This window comes from Elaeis guineensis, chromosome 11, assembly GCF_000442705.2.
Source record: "Elaeis guineensis isolate ETL-2024a chromosome 11, EG11, whole genome shotgun sequence".
NCBI classification, from domain to species: domain Eukaryota; kingdom Viridiplantae; phylum Streptophyta; class Magnoliopsida; order Arecales; family Arecaceae; genus Elaeis; species Elaeis guineensis.
Window position 1 is genome coordinate 68,312,843 of NC_026003.2, and position 20,413 is coordinate 68,333,255.

The window sequence follows — 20,413 nt, forward strand, 5'->3', positions numbered from 1 at the left end:
TCCAAAGAAATTTGGAACTGCTTTGATATCTATGCAGCCTACTGAACAGATTATCCTGACTGTTGGTGCAAAATTCTGCCAAAGCCGGAGTTGTTGGAGTCGAGATGACCGCGGCGCCCACCGAGACCTATAAGGAAAGTCTAAACCGGAGTTGGGGGTGCTCCGGTAAGACCCTCCGATGCTTAAGTCAGTACTCTGCTTCAACAGAAATGGAGTGCTTGAGTGGAAATTTTAGCAGAGTTTTAGGATAGAATTTTTGAGCTTAGAGAAGAACGTATCTGGGGGTCCCTTTTTATAGACGGAGAGCATAACTGATTGACCGTGACGTCTGTAATCGCCTGGTAGTGGACTGTTCAGAGCTGCATGGAGTTTGTTACGTAGAGTAGTGGCGTCAGGGGTCGTTCAGGGCCACGTGGAGTTTGTTACGGAGAGTGGGGTGGTGTCCGTTGTCGCAACTTACGAGAGAGTGGTAGAGCCCGAAGAGTGGAGTGGTGTCCATTGTTGTGACTTGCCAGAGAGTAGTGGAGCCACGTGGAATCCGTTGTAGAGAATGGTGCAGGGTGGTGGCCATTGTCGTGACTTGTCAGAGAGTTCGGATCTGTCGGCTAGAGCTCGGCTGGGATGTCTAATGGAGAGGGATGGCTCTCTATCCTGCCGATCTAGGGGAAGCTCGAATATTTTCGAGGCTGCTGACGAGTCTACTGTTGTCGGATACCTTAGGTGCTGATGCTACAGGCGAAAGTCATCTGCTGTAGAAGCTCAGATGGAGACTTTCTATTGGTGAAGTCTGGTTTCATGAAGAATCTAGCAGAGGGTCAGCCGACGGTGGACCTCGGATGGCGTTGGAGAGGTTCGACAGACATCGAAGGCGATCGGTCGTTGTAAAAATCTAGCTACTGGAATCCATACGTTATAGAAGTTTGTCCGATATTCATCTGCTATGGAAGTTCGGATGGAGTCTGGTTCTTGTAGAAGGCAGAAAGGAGACCGCTTATTGTAGAAGCTCGATCGATGATCGATTGTCGTGGGAGCTTGGAGTAGCGACCTGGCCGGTGGTTCCTATACCATTGTAGAAGCTCGTCTGGGATCCGACTAGGAAGAAGCTTGACTGAAGTCTACATGTAATGAAAGTTCAGAAGAAATGTGTTTACAGTAGGGGCTCGAATGGAATTTTTTTACAGTAGAGATCTGGAGTAGACCGCCCGTCGTAAGGGTTCGGAGTAGACCGCTCGCTGTAGGAGTTCGGAGTAGTCCGCTCGTAGTAGGAGTTCAGAGTAAGCCGCTCATAGTAGGAGTTCGGAGTAAGCCGCTCGTAGTAGGAGTTCGGAGTAAGCCGCTCGTAGTAGAAGCTCGGCTCTCACAGGAGTCTGGTTGGAATCCTGAAGGTGGTCGACCGCCGTAGAAACTTGGATGGAGTCTGATTACTGTAGAAATCTCGTTGTCGAAGAAGCTCGGATATTGACGAAGTTCGAAAGGAGTTTGGAGAATAGTTGATCACTGTAGAAGGTCGGCTGACAATGAGGCCTAGAGAGCCTCTGGAGCGGCCCGGTAGATGGATGGAGAAGCTCATTGTCGGAGAAGTCTAGAAGCTCGGACGGTCGAGGGGGTTCAGAGAGACACCACACAAGGTCGGAAGTCGGAGAAGCCCTGGAAGGGTCGGTCTTTTACAAACTTCGATCGGGGGGTATTTTATACCCAACACCAGTCTCCCTACTTTCGAGTTCAGATTTCGAATGAAGGGAGTACAGAAAAATTCTCACGGTCGAAGTTGCCCCCCTCGATTTTCGCACTCGGTGGTTGCTAGATATTTTGGTGTTTGGCGCACTGGTCCCGGAGTCTTTTCAAATCAAAGCGAGCCAAAAATATTCTTTCAAAATTCTCGCTGGGGTGTGGCTCTAGGTACGGTGCAATAATGATTTTGTCAGCTGCCAGCCATTTTCAACAGTCTATCATAGTGAGTGGGACACGGGACAAGTGCAGGTCAGCCAGAGGAGATCCGCGATCATAACTGCTCCGGGTCCTGTTGCCTATTTAGACACGTCCTCCTCCTTCAGGGGTTTCACTTTGCCTGAGAGAGTCCCTCGGTTTCCTCCTCTTCCCCGAGAGCTCCAGCCTCCTTTAGCATCCTTCTGGGCCTTAGGCATCCTCTGGGTCGACTTCCATCATCCTTGCTATCTTCTCACACTCCTCGAGCCAACCTAGGTTAGTCCCGGAACTCCTTGCCATTTTTCTGTTCTTTCTTCTTCATATTCCGTTCGTTTAGCTTCCTCGAGGGCTTGTTTGTTGTTTTTCTTAATTTTTTTTTGGGATTTTTGTGGCTTCTATTTGATCCAAAATATCTTTCGATATCTCCTCTTCTAGCAGTTCTAGGAGCTCATCGACCTCAGCTCCCCAAAGTCCTTGTACCGTAGACGAACCTATAGTTAGGATCGAATCTCGTCTGGATTTTGCACCGGACACCATCCCCAACTCTTTGACTTCGGACAAACTCTCACTGATAAGGATTCAGTATGGAGTTCCTCCGGAGTACGAGTTGGAGCTTCTCGGGCCAACCGACAGAGCTAGCTCCCCCCCTCTCGACCGCTTCTGTCTGTACCAGGAGGTCTTCCGTGTCGGACTTCGGCTTCCACTTCTGCCTTTTATCACCGTCCTCTTTTATTTTCTAAATATTTCTTTAGTCTCAGTAGTGGCGAACTCCTTTAGATTTTTGATAGAATTTCTTTTTCTTTGTAGCTTAGCTGAAGTTCGGCCGACCCTCTCTCTGTTTAGGAACTTCTACACCTTCAAGCATCATCCCTCAACAAAGGACTGGTGGTACTTCTTCCCTTAGTTCGGTAGAAAGGGGTTGCTGAAAGGCACCCCCTCTTCTATCTACAACTGGAAGGAGAGGTTCTTCTATGTCCGATGCCCGACCTTGGAGCTAGGATTACCCCCTTGGGGTTCTCTGAGGGATTCCGTCTGGCCGGGACCTGGTCGATCGCTGCGGCTGTCACTACCGATCTGCCGGGGATGTCGAGCCCCTCCACTTCTGCCCCAGAGGTCCAGAACCTCTAGCTTTGTATTTTTCTTTTGTGGTGATTATTCTTTGTTCTCTTGTACTTGAAAATTATTTAATCAATGAAATCGGATTCTTCTTTACAAAGGGCCCCCTCTCCTTTTTTTTTTCTTCTGTATTATTTTCCTTCTCTTTTATCTTCTCATACTAATTTGGGTCATGGCGCTTTCATCTCCCAATGACAGTGCCCTGTCGAAGCTCTTCCCCTTCCACAGGGGATTCCTCTGAAGTCGATGATCCGAGACCTCAGAAGGAAAGTTCGTCAGTTGATGAAGAAATTCAAAAAGCTGGAAGATGAACTTCACCGATTGAGGAAGAGCCATTCAGAAGTCACTGCGGAGGCTGTTCGCCTTCAGGACCTCTATAGAAAGGGTCTCATGAAATTCACCCGGAGGAAGACTGACTTCGTGATGGAGCTCGAGGGACTCCGAAAATGTGCCAGCGACCGATCTTGGACTTAGGCTTCCAAGATCAACTCCCTTGAAGTCGAGCTGGCGGCCGCACGGGAGAAGATCAGCCAGTTGGAGGGGAGCTCGTCCTGGCTTATAGTCCAAGCTGACCACGATCGAGACTGGTCAAAGAAGTTCTTCGATCTTCAAAAGTAGCTGTAGGATGCTGAGGTGAACTACAACGCCTATCGAGTCGACTGGAGCGGACAAGTAGAGGACTACCGAAGGAAGCTCCAGACGGCGACCGACGAAGTTGCCCGCCTTCGGAGGCAGTTATCTGAGAGAGTCCAGCTCGCCTCTGCACAAGGCTTCGATGAGCTCCACTCCTTGAGGGGGATCATGGCAGAACTGTCTATGGCCCTTGGGTGGGAGGAGACCGAACTGTAGTGGCTGAAGATTTAGCTGGTCCACGAGCAGCAGGCGGTCAAAGATGCCGAGGCAGAGTCTGAGGTCCTGAGGAAGAGGCTTCGAGAGTCGGAGGGCGAGAGCCGGCAATTCCACCAGATGTACTGGGACATACTGCTGAGAAAGATGGAACTAGAGGAAGAAGTTGAAAACTTGAGGCAATCCTTAATAAGGACCGAAATCGAGAGCTCGAAGTCGGAAGAAGCTGGGCTTCCTTAGAGCTCCTTTCTCTTCTTTTTTTTTTTTTGCCTTTCATCCTTCCATGTATTCTTTTTCTTTTCTTGTCGTCTCTCTTTTTGGCCTTCAAGGCTTTGTAATATATACTTCACTAATAAAATGAAAAGAAAATTTTTCATTACCTTGTCCATTTTGATATTGAGTTATTGTTTATTGAACTTCTTTTGTCTCTTGTCTTGTTCGACGCCGTCGTTGTTTGAAGGTTCCCGATCGCTGCCGTGTTGGTTTGCCTTTTTGGTTCATGACCGTAGGTCTTTTCGGGGCCATTTGAGTTTGACGCTTCCTCCCGATGCTCGAGCTTGGAGACCCGAACTTCTCGTTACTTTGAGAAAGTCGATTTCTCCTCGACCTGAGCTGAGTTTCCTTTTATTGACTGAGGGTTTCTTGATAGGAGCATCCTTCCTCGTTGAGACGAGGTCCCTTGTGTCTTTAATGTAGTTTGTTTTTCACATATCGCTGGTGTAGTTCGTCGCTTTCCCTTTTCATCTCCCCCCCTCTTTTTTTTTGTGTTCGAGTGAGGGTTTTTCCTCTGCTCTTAATGGGGTCATGGGAGTGTAGAAGAGCCATTGAGGAGGCTTTCCTCCTCGTCCGATCTTGATTGACTGGGTCTTTGTTTGTGTCAGGATGAGGTTCTCCTCTTATTTTCGACAGTTAGTTTTAGCTCATGTTAGGATAAGGTTCTCCTCCTGTTCCTAACAGAGCTGTGGGGGTGCATAAGGGCCATTGCGAGGGCCTCTCGCCCCATCTGATCTCTGAGTAATCGGACCTTCGACTTTGCTCATGTTAGGACGAGGTTCTCCTCCTGTTCCTAATAAGGCTGTGGGGGCACATAAGGACCGTTGCAAGGGCCTCTCCCCCCATCCGATCTTTAAGTAATCGGGCCTTCAACTTTGCTCATGTTAGGATGAGATTCTCCTCCTATTCCTAACAAGACTGTGGGGGCACATAAGGGCCATTGCAAGGGCCTTTCCCCCCATCCGATCTTTAAGTAACCGGGCTTTCGACTTTGCTCATGTTAGGATGAGGTTCTCTTCTTGTTCCTAACAAGGCTGTGGGGGCACATAAGGGCCGTTGCAAGGGCCTTTTCCCCTATCTGGTCTTTAAGTAACTGGGCCTTCGACTTTGCTCATGTTAGGATGAGGTTCTCCTCCTGTTCCTAACAAGGCTGTGGGGGCACATAAGGGCCGTTGCAAGGGCCTCTCCCCCCATCCAGTCTTTAAGTAACCGGGCCTTCGACTTTGCTCATGTTAGGATGAGGTTCTCCTCCTATTCCTAACAAGGTTGTGGGGGCACATAAGGGCCGTTGCAAGGGCCTCTCCCCCCATCCGGTCTTTAAGTAACCGGGCCTTCGACTTTGCTCATGTTAGGACAAGGTTCTCCTCCTGTTCCTAACATGCTTAGTTTCGACTAAATGAGGGAGTTACTTTCTATCGTTATAAGCTCATGCTAAAAGGATAAATATGCAAATATAAAATTTTTATTGAAGGCAAAGCTATTGGTAATACATCCGCAGATTTTTTGGGTCCTATGGTCGTGGAAGGTCTGCTCCCCGTCGGGGTCCTCCTGAGATAGAGTTGATAATCCCAATTGGAGGCCGATCTTCAGGCTGCTCCTTCCTCCTTGGCGGCTCCGGCTACGGCAGGGCCCTAGGTCGATCTTCCCTACATTCAGGTCAGTGTCGAATGAATCTATCGAGCCGACCTCATCTGATGAGCTCCTCGATCTCGTCTCAGAGCTGGATACATTTCTCCGTGTCATGGCCGTGGTCACGATGATAGAGGCAGAACTTGTTAGGATTGCACTTCTCGAGGTGTGTGCACATCCTTTCTAACCTTGGCAGCTGCTCCCTGACCTCCATCAGCTACTCCCTGAAAGGGTCGGTCTTTTACAAACTTCAGCCGCGGGGTATTTTGTACCCAACACCGACTATGTTGAATATCTTTGAAAATCTATTATAGATAAACCCTATTGATCGATCTTGATCTTGATCCAATCTAACTTTTATGATTTTTTGATTGGATTGCTTAGATTTGACCCTCAACTAGAAAGTCTTGAACTACCCTAATGCCCGAACAGCCTAGTGGACTGACCACCTAATCTATAGCCTTCTTTTCTTATGATTGAATTTATCGAATAGGAACTAATTACATTCTTAATATGTTAAATAAGTTCGATAAATTTATCTAGTGATGTTTGAAAGACTAAAGCAAATGAGGTAAGTAACTCTGATACGCCTTACTTGTTTTGAATTATCGGATGCTTTCAATGCTTAAGATTTTAAGAAATATAAAAAGAATATTTGACATTGATGATTCTAGATTTTCTTAAATTAAGGATCAAGCATATGGTATTATGTAAATTATGTATTGTCATGAAAAGTATGGTTTTATCGATATTCTAATTTTAATGATTTATTTATGAACTATGAATCCTATATTCATGAAAATCTATACAATTGTTATGAAAATACCGATTTTATGATTATTTTACTTTATAGATTATGAACTCTATAAAGTTATTAAATATCTTTCGACTTATTTATTTATGATATAAGAAAAATATATTTTAAGAAAATATATTTAAGAAGCATGACTATGGACTCTCAGATAGCTATGTACGGCTCCGTTAGCGGGTTACAGTACTTGGCATATGGTCTTCACCAGTGGGTTATAGTAGCTTGGCATATGGCCTTCGTTAGTAGGTTATAGTATGGCTCCGTTAACGGGTTACAGTACTTGGCATATGGTCTTCACCAGTGGGTTATAATAGCTTGGCATATGGCCTTCATTAGTGGGTTATAGTAACTTGACATACAGCCCCCACCAATGGGTTATAGTAACTTAGCACATAGCTGGTGCCAACAAATTATAGTAGCTTGGCATACGGCCCTTGCAAGCAGGTTGTAATAGTTGGCATGATTTGATTATAGCCTTATCATGGATATATAGTGATCTTAATATTTAGTCTAAGAGAATTATTAAAAATTTTGATGTGATAAAATGACAGATGATTTATAATTTTATCTATAAAGTTAACAGAATTTATGAATTTTTTTATGTTATGCATTAGAAACTGTGTTTATATAAATTGCATGATATATGCATATGCTAGAGCATCATTGATTTTTGATATACTACTATTGTGAAAATTTTATATGCTAATAATAATCATCTTCTTTAAAAGATTTATTGATGCATATATAAACTTTTGCATGATCTGGATAAGAAAGTATAGGTTTTAGTCACTGAGCTAGTGTAACTTATATCCTTTTTTTTGTCCAGATGAATAAGCTTAGAAATGAAGGATGATCCAGGCTTGAGGGTCTATGCTAGCGAGCTTGGAGATTTTGTAGTTGAACTTAATTTATTAGACAACTATGAACCTATAGTCAACTATTGATAAATTTTAAGATATGAATTTTGGTATTTGATATTGGATTTAGATGCTCTGAATTAATCTTGAATTATTTATTTGAGAAATGATGGAATAAAATTTTTATTATATTTTATTTATGATAAATTTTAGCTGATTATGATAGATAGGCTTTATATTATAGAAGATAATATCCCTTGGTAGCATGGTCGTATTATGTTCCAGATTTGGGGCATGATATTATGGTATTAAAGCAATAGGTTTGATCATGTATAGAAAATTAGACAGATGTTTATGATTTGTAGGGTTAACAGACATTAGCCTAGAGTACTGAGCTTTAGTTAAGCATGGGTTTAGATTAAGGTTGCATATTGAAAATATGGTAAAGATAAATTGAAGATAAATATCCTCACTTATTTGAGAATGAAGGTACATTAAATTTTGAACATGAAACTTTTATAAGAGAGATAGAATGTAATAACCTGGTTCCATTAAGACCAACTGCATGAATCTTAAAGTGGCAAAAAAAAAATGAAAAAAATAGAAAAAGGGTTGGAAGAAGACTCCCAAAGGAAGTCTTCTGCTCCAATCAATCTGAGATGGAATTGGAGTCCTAGGGCCATCAGGACCTTACGATTCTCTACAAATAGCCCCCACATCCCCTTTTGGCCCTCCACTGACGAGCATCAAGCCTCTTTCTCCCTCTTTTCTCCTATTGAAGCTGCGGCCTCTCATGCTTACATCCATCGAAAATCAAGGTCAAGGTACCACCGAAGCTTAAGATAAGCACCGATCCCACCTCTCTTTTCCTTCTTCTCGTGGCATTTGGCACTATCATCGGTCATTGATTTTATTAAAAAATCATGAAGAATGTTTTTCCTATTTTTCGACACTTCTCTCCCTTTTTTCGACCATCGACACTGTCATCACTTGATGTCGAACCCTTGGCCGAGTTGCCCAACCACCTTATAACATCCTGATGAGGCTATGGCCGTCGGTGAGTGGCCACCGATGGCCATTAACTAAAAATTGAAGAAAGGGGGGGGCCGATCGAATCCCCTATTCTCATGCTTTTTCATGATTTTCTTGACCGATAGCCATTGCCGCCGGCCGTCTTCTACTCCACTGCCATTAGCTGCTTGCTACCATCGCTCATCGTCAGTCCTCTAGCGACTAGCCACCATCCCCTTCCATCCCTTATTCAGCCAAACAAAGAACAAAAAAGAAAAGAAGAAGAAGAGAAGAAAAGAAAAAGAAAAAAAAGAAAAAGAGAGAGAGAAAGCTTTTTTTTCTCTCTTCTCTGTCTTTCCTTCTCTCTTATATCTCTCTCTCTATCTGATCTATGCATGGTCTCTAACATGAACTTGAGGTGATCTTTTCAAAGAGATTCAGAACCACTTTGATTGTTGGAAATTGTGTCCTAAAATCAATCGTAGGACGATTGAGTTCATCTTTTTATATGAATTATTAATTAATGAATAATAGTTATTCTGATATTTTTCATCATAAAGTTATATCTTTTTTGAACTCTTATGCTGTGATGAAGTCTTTAGAACTATGCTAGTGTACGATAAAGAGAGGATCTATTATATAGTTCTTAAACATATTCACGATCAAATGATACATCATTACAAGATGATGACATTTATCGAATGGAGATCATTGTGTACCATATGGGTTGGTTATCCACTTAACTAAAGAGTGTCATGATACTGGTGTGACATACAGGTGAGATGTAGGAGTACATCATCACCGAATAAGTGACTCACCTATTGAGCATTTTGTTATCAAGAACTACTCGCGAAACACATGGGTATAAGTATCCTTCAGACCTGAGATCACCATAGTTTTGCAAGCAGCTCACTATGCTTTGATGCTGGACTATCTAGATTTCTAATGCAGTAACGAAAGGTTACTGGGTACAGTCAAGTACTTGCAAAGTTTGTGTATGGACCAAGATGGGATTGATCCCTATGGATTATTGGAGTTGATGTATTACTGTATTTCAATTTAGTAAAGTCTTAGCTAGGATAATCTATGAGATAGATTTGAAAGGTCAAAATACAATGTGGATGAAGCATTCTCGATTGACAGTTAACTTGAGACCATCCTAGAGCATTCAGGATCAAAAGGATGAATTATGCGGTAACTAAATGTATGGGTTTTGAAATATTTTTTTGCAATAATTTGATTTATCTGAACATCGAAAACCATTACTAGATAGTATCTCGATTAGTACAGAAATTGGTTCTTATGCTATCAGCTTAGTGTTTGAATTTATGGAGTTATGCACATAAGTCAGACAAAATAGAAAGAAATTGGCCTATGTTTATATTGTTGGGAATAGTGTCCCAAAGCCAATCGTCAGCCTGTTGACGGTTGTGCTCCTTTTGTATTAGTACATGAATTATAAATAAATAAAAGTTATTTTGGTATTTTTTCATCACAAATGTTTCATCTTCTAATGAACTCCTGTGTTGTGGTGAAGTCCTTAAGACTATTTAGACTCGACAAAGGAGGATTTGTCGCTTAGTCCTTAAACATGTTCACGACCAAATGATACGTTGTTACCAAGGACGACAACGTTTATCGAGCATAGGTCATTGTGTGCCATATGGGTTGGTTGTCTTCATAACCAAAGAGTGTGGAGACACTCCTATGGCATACAGGTGAGATGTAATGGTACATCTGCACTGAACGTGACCAACTCCGGAGCTATTTCTGCTGTCAAGATTTGCTCCAATGGGATATGGGTATAAATGTCCCTCCAACCTAAGACCGCCACGGTGACTTGCAAGCAACTCACTGCACTTAGGCACTGGACTACCTAAATTTCTAATTCAATGACGGAAGGCTACTGGGTGTAGTCAAGTACTTGACTTGTCGGTGCGTGTGTCAAGATGGGATTCACCACTCCAGTTTAGGAGCTGTGTACAGTCGTGTTTCAATTTAGCAAAACCTTGGCCAAGGTAGTCCTAGTGAGGAGTTACAGGACTAATTGAGTTGAGCATGATTCAGATGATATCATCAGGGTTGACAGTTTAACCCTGAGTCGTCCTAAACACAGGGGTCAAAAGGGATGAATTATACGGTAACCATATTCACGTAGGTTCTGAACGTTGCGATTGCGATTATTCGACCTATCTGATTATCGGGTACCATTGCTAGATGGTCACTTCGATTAGTACAGGAATTGATTCCTGTGCTACCGGCTTAGGTTCGAACCTGCGGGGTCACACACATTAGTAGTTCCTTTCTGATCAGATGGCTGATTATGAGTCTTATATGTCTGAGACTCTATGATTGAGAATTAAGATTCTCTGATCATGAGTTCCACACATTTTGGATACCGGGGTCAAAATTTTGAATTTTAAATTTTGAATTTGAAATTTGAACTCTTTGATCAAGGTTTCATATCGATGGTCTCTGATGCCGATTGCCCATCAGATTTGGACTCAATATTTATGAGAGGTTTAATTAGTGATTTGATCACTAATTAACTCAATTTAATTGAGCAATTATTTTTGGATCAAGTCCAATTGAATTGGATTCAGTTTGGATTGACCCGATTAGGTTAAATGTTGACCTAATCGCTAAGGTGGTTTAGTCCCTGATTTGATCAGGGATTAGGTTTAGTTAATTCTTGATTTGATTAAGATTTTATTGATCCTAATTAAGTTTAATTAAGTTGTATTTAATTTATTCTAATTGTGCTTAACCTATTTAGATTAGGTTGGCTCAATTAGGTTCAAACCACCTTGACTTTTCTCCCTGTGCCACCTCACTTCTTCTGTGCATATTTAAATTCACGAGAAGCAACTTCTCATGAATTTTTTCCATGCAGAAGCCATCCCACACCCACCCTTGTGTGACAAATATCTGGATAAAAATAAGTTGGTTGGCCATTCAAATTCAAAAGAAAGTTTGAATTTGAATGAGCAACCAACTAATCCATGCGCCATGGTCTTATCTTGTGCGCCCCATATTTTACATGAGAAAATGTTTCTCGTGTAAACTCTCCATGCACAAATCAACTCACACTCCTTCTCTTCTCATGCACAAGTGGATAGGGATGAGTTGGTTTTGCATTTGAATTCAAATTTGATTTGAATTCAAATGTGCAACCACTTATCTTTATCCTCTCACGCGGATAAGACACGTTCGACGTTGTTTTAAAAAGAGGAGAAAGGTGGGACGTGTGTAAAAATTTTAAGAGAGAAACTTTGGGGCATGAGGAAAGTTTGTGCGCAAGGTGAAGGTCCAAAACCTTCCGAGAGAAAAAAAAAGAAAAGAAAGAAAATTGAGTGCAGGGTTTCTAGTGTGTACCCTAGGGTTTCTACCTAGGGTTTGGGAAGTGAGATTGGTGTGCCATGAGTGTTGTGAGTCTACCAAATTTTAGGGAGAGATCCATCAGCCTCTCAAGCAACCATGCAAATAATCTGGAGCATCCGAGGAGTCGGCATATATTGATCGAAGGAGTTCGATCAACATCTGCCATCAAAAGGGTGAAATCACGAACTAGCATTCGTGAGGAGCTGATTAGACGGGAGCTTCGTGTGGATGATCCACAGAGGCCAGACATTTGTGTGGCTGTGACGTGATGATCAGAGCCCTCCGACGGTGATCAGATTACGGTGATCGACTACCCGCAAAAGGTGATGTGTTCTGAACACAGTACTGTAAAAGGTTTACTGATTCAAATTTGAATTTCAAATTTAAATGCATGCTGTTGTATCATATTTAGATCCTAGTATAGTGTTAATTAGTATTAATTAATGAGATTAATTAATAATTCCACTGTAAAATAGTAATTTTGAAAAAGTTTTAAAATTATCATTTTGCCCCTGCACTAAATTTTTGCTTCAAATGGTATCAGAGCATGGTTCTATAATATGATATGCATATGCATGCATAGATTAAGGTGTAATCTATATGTTTAAAATTCAAAATTCAAAAAAAAAATTTGAAATTTGAAATTTGAAATTTGGTTGAAATCTCAAATTTGAAATTTGAAATTTGAAATTCAAAATTCAAAATTTGAAATTCAAAATTCAAAATTTAAAATTTAAAGATTGGAAATTCGAAATTTAAAATTTGGTTGAAATCTCAAATTTGAAATTTAAAATTTGAAATTCAAATTTTAAATTTTGAAATTGGTATATTTAGATATACTTGATCCAAGTAGCAAGTAATCTAATTGGGTTGGTTGCCATGGCCGTCCGGTCATAGGAGAAAAGTAGGGTTTAAAGGCCCTCTCTTCCCATTCGATGGGGTCTCCTATGGCGGTAAGGGTGCCGATGCAATTATATCCCATGCCGATGAAGCAGCGAAAGGACTTAATTATAAAATTTATCATGAATGTGTTAGATTAGATCTAAAAGAAAATTTATGATTTATTTTGAGTTATTTTTTGTTATGAAATGAGCAATAGGATTGCTGTTTATGAATTGTGCTGACCCGTTTGTGAAATGAGTCAACACATTTGGTGAACAAAAAATAAAATCTTTCAAAATTTGAAAATTATTTTCGAAATGCCAAACCCTGACCCATCAGCCCAAGTACTTAATTAAAAGAATTAAGTGTTGTCTAGTAGGTCTAGAATTGTGAATTAAGACCTAAGACAATTGCATAAACTTGTGGGTCAATGGGTTAGATAAATTAGGTCTATAATTGGGTTAGACCTAAGGTTAGCTTAAAAAATAGACTAAATGGAGTAATTGGTCAAATCTAATCAAAAGTTGAATTAGATTAGGTCAATGATACTCTAGACTCAACTTCAATAGTTGTAGTTGAATAGGTCCATGTCTTTAACTAGACCAAGATGGACTTAATTCATGGCTACGCGGTGGAGCCCTATTTACTAAGTTGATCAAAATTAAAACTAATGAACCGATTGGTGTCTAAGGTAAGTTCGGCAGTTTTGACGAGTGGTTCTTAAGCGAGAGCTACTCGCATTGATTCGATCATTGATGAGTTAATGGCAAATCTCCACCACTGATCTCACTTACCTGGCCAATCTGGCAAGTTAGATTTTGATTAGATCACTCGGTGATTAGAGCTCACCCATGTCATTAGGTAAATCAGTGTGACTGATTTAGGTGCTCCTAATGCCAGCTTTAATTAAATCTTTTTTTTAATCTGACTTGGTGAAGTCAGTGGGAGGATTGAAATTGACTGGATGATTTCTTCTCTACTATTCTTTAATAAAATCCTCAAATTATTAGGTCCCTAAAATGATTAAGTTATAATGATAACTAAGTCATAGCCTCCCATTAAATGAGTGATAATGAGTCCATTAGTTCAATGATCATTGGAGGCCCAAAGGCCTGGTGCTCATTGGCTAATGGAATTATTATTCATAATATGATAATTTGATTGAGTCTTTCTGATGGTGGTTAGGTTGGCCGGCCAAAGTCGGGCCTGATCATTTATTGGTCCGATTCACTAAATTAAGTCATGTTAATGGTTGGACCTAACCAGATCTTTTCAGTGGAGGCCAAAGCCTACTGATTAGGTTTTGGGGCAAAATCAATTACTAGAAGTTGTTTAGAGAAACAACTGGTTAAGAACCTACCCATAGATGCATATGGGTTGACCAACCAAAGTTGGGCTCGTGTGTAGTCTGTGTGGATTCTAGTACCCATTAAGGAATTAAAGTAATTCCTCGAATTGGAGGATGAGGCTACCAGTTCATAAAAATATTGGGAAAAACTTTAGACTAAAGTCCAAGTCTTTAGTATTAATTTATGTACTAATAGAGGTCTCGTTTTCCTTTAAGTAGCTATGGCCACTACCCTGTCGCTCCGGTCATTATTAGATAATGACAAGCTCATGGGACCCAATTTCGATAGCTGGTATCGAAAATTGAAAATCGTCCTTGAGCATGAGCGGATCCTTTATGTAGTAACGGATCCAGCACCTGAGGAGCCAGCTCCGAACTCTAGTAAGGCGATCCGAGACACTTACTTGAAGTGGCTCAATGACCGCACCACCGTTTGATGTATTATGCTGGCAGTAATGAATGACGAGTTCAGCCGAAGGTTTGAGAACGCCCAGCCACAGGAGATGCTTCAAATATTGAACGACTCCTTTGGCACGCCTGACGATGTTGAAAGACACAAAACTAGTTGTGCCATTTTCAATGCTCGGATGAGGGATGGGGCCTCAGTCACTGATCATGTACTGTACATGATCGAGATGATTGAGCGCCTAAGCAAATTGGGCTTTCCTCTGCACGAGCAGCTCGGTAAGGATGCGATCCTTAATTCCTTGCCCAAGTCCTTCCTCCCATTCCTTACTCATTTTTGAATGACAAAGCCTGCAGTAAACTACCACGGATTGTTGGGGTTGCTGCAGAACTTTGAGAAGGATCACCAACTCCATAAGGAGTCAGTGAATGCAGTGGGAGGGTCTTCTTCTCATCGTCAACCCTTTGGGAAGGGGAAGAAGAACAAGAAGAAGAAAAATAAGAAGGTGCAATCTCATGCTGGGACAGTAGCACAGGGTCGACCAAGAATGCAAGCACGACCAGAGCCAGACGGAGTGCTTCTTTTGCAAGAAGCAGGGGCATTGGAAGAGGAACTGTCCTCAATACATTGCCTCCCTGGACCCGAACAGGCCAAAGAAGAAGCAAGGTAATTATATGATAACTCCTTGTAACTTTTGATTTGTGATACTACTGCCTGGGTATTGGATACCGAAAGTCCTTATCATATTTGTAATTCGATGCAGGGTCTGCAGGTCAGTAGGAGATTTGATGAAGGCGAGAGGTTCCTGAACGTTGGAGATGGAAGCAAAGTTTCAGTTCTAGCTTTAGGAATCATGAGTCTTGTAATCAATTCTCGTAATGTAATTCTGAGTGAATGTCACTATTGTCCAAGTTTTTTATTAAATATTATTTCTGTATGCCTTTTGGCCATGTACGGTTATGATTTTTTAATAAAAAAAAATATTTGCAATATCATTTTGAATGGTGTTACAATATTTGTTGGACAATTAAATAATGGAATTTACTTACTATCACAGCCTGTTAATGTGGTTCAAAACTTCGGTAAACACTCTAGAATAGATAATGTGTCAGAAGTCTACCTTTGGCACTGTAGGCTAGGTCATATCAATAAGAACAGGATAAACAGGTTGGCTCAAGAAGGAATTCTTGAAGTTAGTGATTGTGAATCACTTCCAACCTGTGAGTTCTGTCTTCTTGGGAAGATGACCAAGTCACCTTTTACTGAAAAAGGTGAGCGAGCCAGTGAACTCTTAGGTCTGGTACATTCTGATGTATGTGGACCCATGAGCTCAAGTGCAAGAGGTGGATTTTTCTACTTCATAACCTTCACAGACGACCTATCTAGGTATGGGTATGTCTATTTAATGAAGCATAAGTCGGAATCATTTGAAATGTTCAAACTATTTCGAAATAAGGTAGAAAAACAAACTGGAAAGTGTATTAAAACTCTTCGATCTGATCGAGGAGGTGAATACCTTTCCAATGAGTTTCTGACATATCTAGGAGAGAATGGAATTCTCTCTCAGTGGACTCCTACTGGAACACCACAGCATAATGGTGTGTCTGAAAGGAGGAATCAGACCCTGTTAGACATGGTTCGATCCATGATGGGGTTTGCTGGTCTGTCGATCTCCCTCTGGGGATATGCGCTCGAATCAGCTTGTTACCTTCTAAATAGAGTTTTGAGTAAGTCTGTAGCCAAAATGCCATATGAGATATGGATAGGACGTAAGCCAGTACTCTCGCACCTTAGGGTTTGGGGGTGTTCGGCTTATGTTAAACGTTTAATTACAGACAAGCTTGGACCTAGGTCTGACAAGTGTAATTTTATTAGGTACCCAAAAGAGACCAAAGGGTATTATTTCTACCTTGCTGATGAGCAAAAGGTGTTTGTCAGCCTTAAGGCAATTTTTTTAGAAAAGGAGTTCCTTAGTGAAAAAACTGTTGCCTCTAAGGTCGAACTTGACGAAGTTCGACAGGTGAAAAACCGACACATATTACTGAACCTGAACCGGATTTGATTAGATCAGATTCGGAGCCCATTGATTATGCACCCTTAAGGTGGTCTGGTAGAGTACCACATCAACCGGATAGATACTATGGTTTCTTGATTCGGGATGGTGATCCTGTCGAACTTGATGAAAATGATGAGGATCCGATCACCTATATGGATGCAATGCAGAGACCTGACTCTGAAAAATGGCTAGAGGCCATGAAATCCGAAATGGAGTCCATGAAGGTCAACGATGTGTGGACATTGGTTGACCCACCCGAAGGAGTAAAACCCATAGGGTGTAAGTGGGTCTTCAAAAGGAAGAGGGGCGCAGACGGAAAGGTGGAGACCTATAAAGCCCGTCTGGTTGCCAAGGGATATCGTCAACGTTATGGTATAGACTATGACAAGATGTTTTCTCCTGTGGCAATGCTCAAATCCATTCGGATTATGCTTGCGATAGCTGTCCATCTGGACTATGAAATCTGGCAGATGGATGTGAAGACAGCTTTCCTAAACGGAGAGCTGGACGAAGAGGTGTATATGATACAACCTGAAGGGTTCACATCCACAGATGAGTCTAAGGTGTGCAAGCTACAGAGGTCCATTTATGGACTTAAGCAGGCATCTCGGAGTTGGAACATACATTTTGATAGGACGATCAACACGTATGGCTTCGTTAAGAATGGAGAAGAGCCCTGCATTTATAAGTGGGCTAATAGTCCAGTAGTAGTATCTCTTGTATTGTATGTGGATGACATTCTCTTAATCGGGAATGATGTCCCTGCATTATAGGGAATAAAGATTTGGCTATCGTCACAGTTCTCCATTAAGGATCTGGGAGAAGCTTCCTACATCCTAGGGATGAGGATCTATAGGGATAGATCCAAAAAATTGCTTGGCTTATCCCAGTCCACGTACATTGATACTATGCTGAAAAGGTTCAGCATAGAAAATTCCAAGAAAGGCTATCTACCGATAGGCCATGGAATTTCTCTCTCGAAGAGGGATTGTCCGACAATACCTCAAGAGAGAGAGCGTATGGGTAGGATTCTATATGCTTCGGCAATGGGATCTATCATGTACGCCATGACATGTACACGATCAGATGTGGCTTAGTCACTAGGGGTAGTGAGTAGATACCAATCTGATCCAGGAGAGAATCACTGGAAGGTTGTTAAAACCATCTTGAAGTATTTAAGAAATACTAAGGACCAGTGGCTTATATATGGTAAATCGGACTTGAGACTTATAGGGTTTACAGACTCTAGTTTCCAGTCTGATCGCGATGATAGCAAGAGTGTGTTAGGATTTATTTTTACCCTTAATGGTGGGGCTGTCTGCTGGAAGAGTTCCAAGCAGCACACTGTGGCTGATTCAGTATGCGAGGCGGAGTATATTGCTGCATCAGATGCTGCCAAAGAAGCAGTGTGGCTGAGGAAATTCATCACCGAGCTCGGAGTAGCACCCTCCCTTGTTGGTCCAATTCTGCTCTACTGCGACAGCTCTGGAGCCATTGCTCAGGCGAAGGAACCAAAGACACACCAGCAGACGAAGCATATTCTGCGCCGCTACCATCTCATCTGGGAGATCATGGATCGAGGTGACGTCGACCTTCAAAAGATCGACGGAAAGGAGAACCTGGCCGACCCATTCACTAAAGCCATTGCGGTGAAGGAGTTCAACGACTACAAGTCGAAGATGGGTATTAGATACTGCACCGATAGGCTTTAGGCCAAGTGGGAGATTGTTGGGAATAGTGTCCCAAAGCCAATCATCAGTCTGTTGACGGTTGTGCTCCTTTTGTATTAGTACATGAATTATAAATAAATAAAAGTTATTTTGATATTTTTTCATCACAAATGTTTCATCTTCTAATGAACTCCTGTGTCGACAAAGGAGGATTTGTCGCTTAGTCCTTAAACATATTCGCGACCAAATGATACGTTGTTACCAAGGACGACAACATTTATCGAGCATAGGTCATTGTGTGCCATATGGGTTGGTTGTCCTCATAACCAAAAAGTGTGGAGACACTCCTATGGCATACAGGTGAGATGTAATGGTACATCTGCACTGAACCTGACCAACTCCAGAGCTATTTCTGCTGTCAAGATTTGCTCCGATGGGATATGGGTATAAATATCCCTCCGACCTGAGACCGCCACGGTGACTTGCAAGCAACTCACTGCACTTAGGCACTGGACTACCTGAATTTCTAATTCAGTGACGGAAGGCTGCTGGGTGTAGTCAAGTACTTGACTTGTCGATGCGTGTGTCAAGATGGGATTGACCACTCCAGTTTAGGAGCTGTGTACAGTCATGTTTTAATTTAGCAAAACCTTGGCCAGGGTAGTCCTAGTGAGGAGTCACAGGACTAATTGAGTTGAGCACGATTCGGATGATATCATCAGGGTTGACAGTTTAACCCTGAGTCATCCTAAACACAGGGGTCAAAAGGGATGAATTATACGGTAACCATATTCATGTAGGTTCTGAATGTTGCGATTGTGATTATTCGACCTATCCGGTTATCGGGTACCATTGCTAGATGGTCACTTCAATTAGTACAGGAATTGGTTCCTGTGCTACCGACTTAGGTTCGAACCTGCGGGGTCACACACATTAGTGGTTCCTTTCTGATCAGATGGCTGATTATGAGTCTTATGTATCTGGGACTCTATGATTGAGAATTAAGATTCTCTGATCATGAGTTCCACACATTTTGGGTATCGAGATCAAAATTTTGAATTTTAAATTTTGAATTTGAAATTTGAACTCTTTGATCAAGGTTTCATATCGATGGTCTCTGATGCCTGATTGCCCATCGGATTTGGACTCAATATTTATGAGAGGTTTAATTAATGATTTGACCACTAATTAACTCAATTTGATTGAGTAATTATTTTTGGATCAAGTCCAATTGAATTGGATTCAGTTTGGATTGACCCGATTAGGTTAAATGTTGACCTAATCGCTATGGTGGTTTAGTCCCTGATTTGATCAGGGGTTAGATTTAGTTAATTTCTGATTTGATTAGGATTTTATTGAGCCTAATTAAGCCTAATTAAGTTGGATTTAATTTATTCTAATTGTGCTTAACCTATTTAGATTAGGTTGGCTCAATTAGGTTCAAACCACCTTGACGTTTCTCCCTGCGCCACCTCACTTCTTCTGTGCATATTTAAATTCACGAGAAGCAACTTCTCATAAATTTTCTCCATGTAGAAGCCATCCCACGCCCACCCTTGTGTGCCAAATATCTGGATAAAAATAAGTTGGTTGGCCATTCAAATTCAAAAGAAAGTTTGAATTTGAATGAGCAACCAACTAATCCATGCGCCATGGTCTTATCTTTTGCACCCCATATTTTACATGAGAAAATGTTTCTCGTGTAAACTCTCTATGCACAAATCAACTCACGCCCCTTCTCTTCTCATGCACAAGTGGATAGGGATGAGTTGGTTTTGCATTTGAATTCAAATTTGATTTGAATTCAAATGTGCAACCACTTATCTTTATCCTCTCACGCGGATAAGACACGTTCGACGTTGTTTTAAAAAGAGAAGAAAGGTGGGACGTGTGTAGAAATTTTAGGAGAGAAACTTTGGGGTGTGAGGAAAGTTTGTGTGCAAGGTGAAGGTCCAAAACCTTCTGAGAGAAAAAGAAAGAAAAGAAAGAAAATTGAGCGCAGGGTTTCTAGTGTGTACCCTAGGGTTTCTACCTAGGGTTTGGGAAGTGAGATTGGTGTGCCACGAGTGTCGTGAGTCCACCAAATTTTAGAGAGAGATCCATCAGCCTCTCAAGCAACCGTGCAAATGATCCGGAGCATCCGAGGAGTCGGCACACATTGATCGAAGGAGTTCGATCAACATCTGCCATCAAAAGGGTGA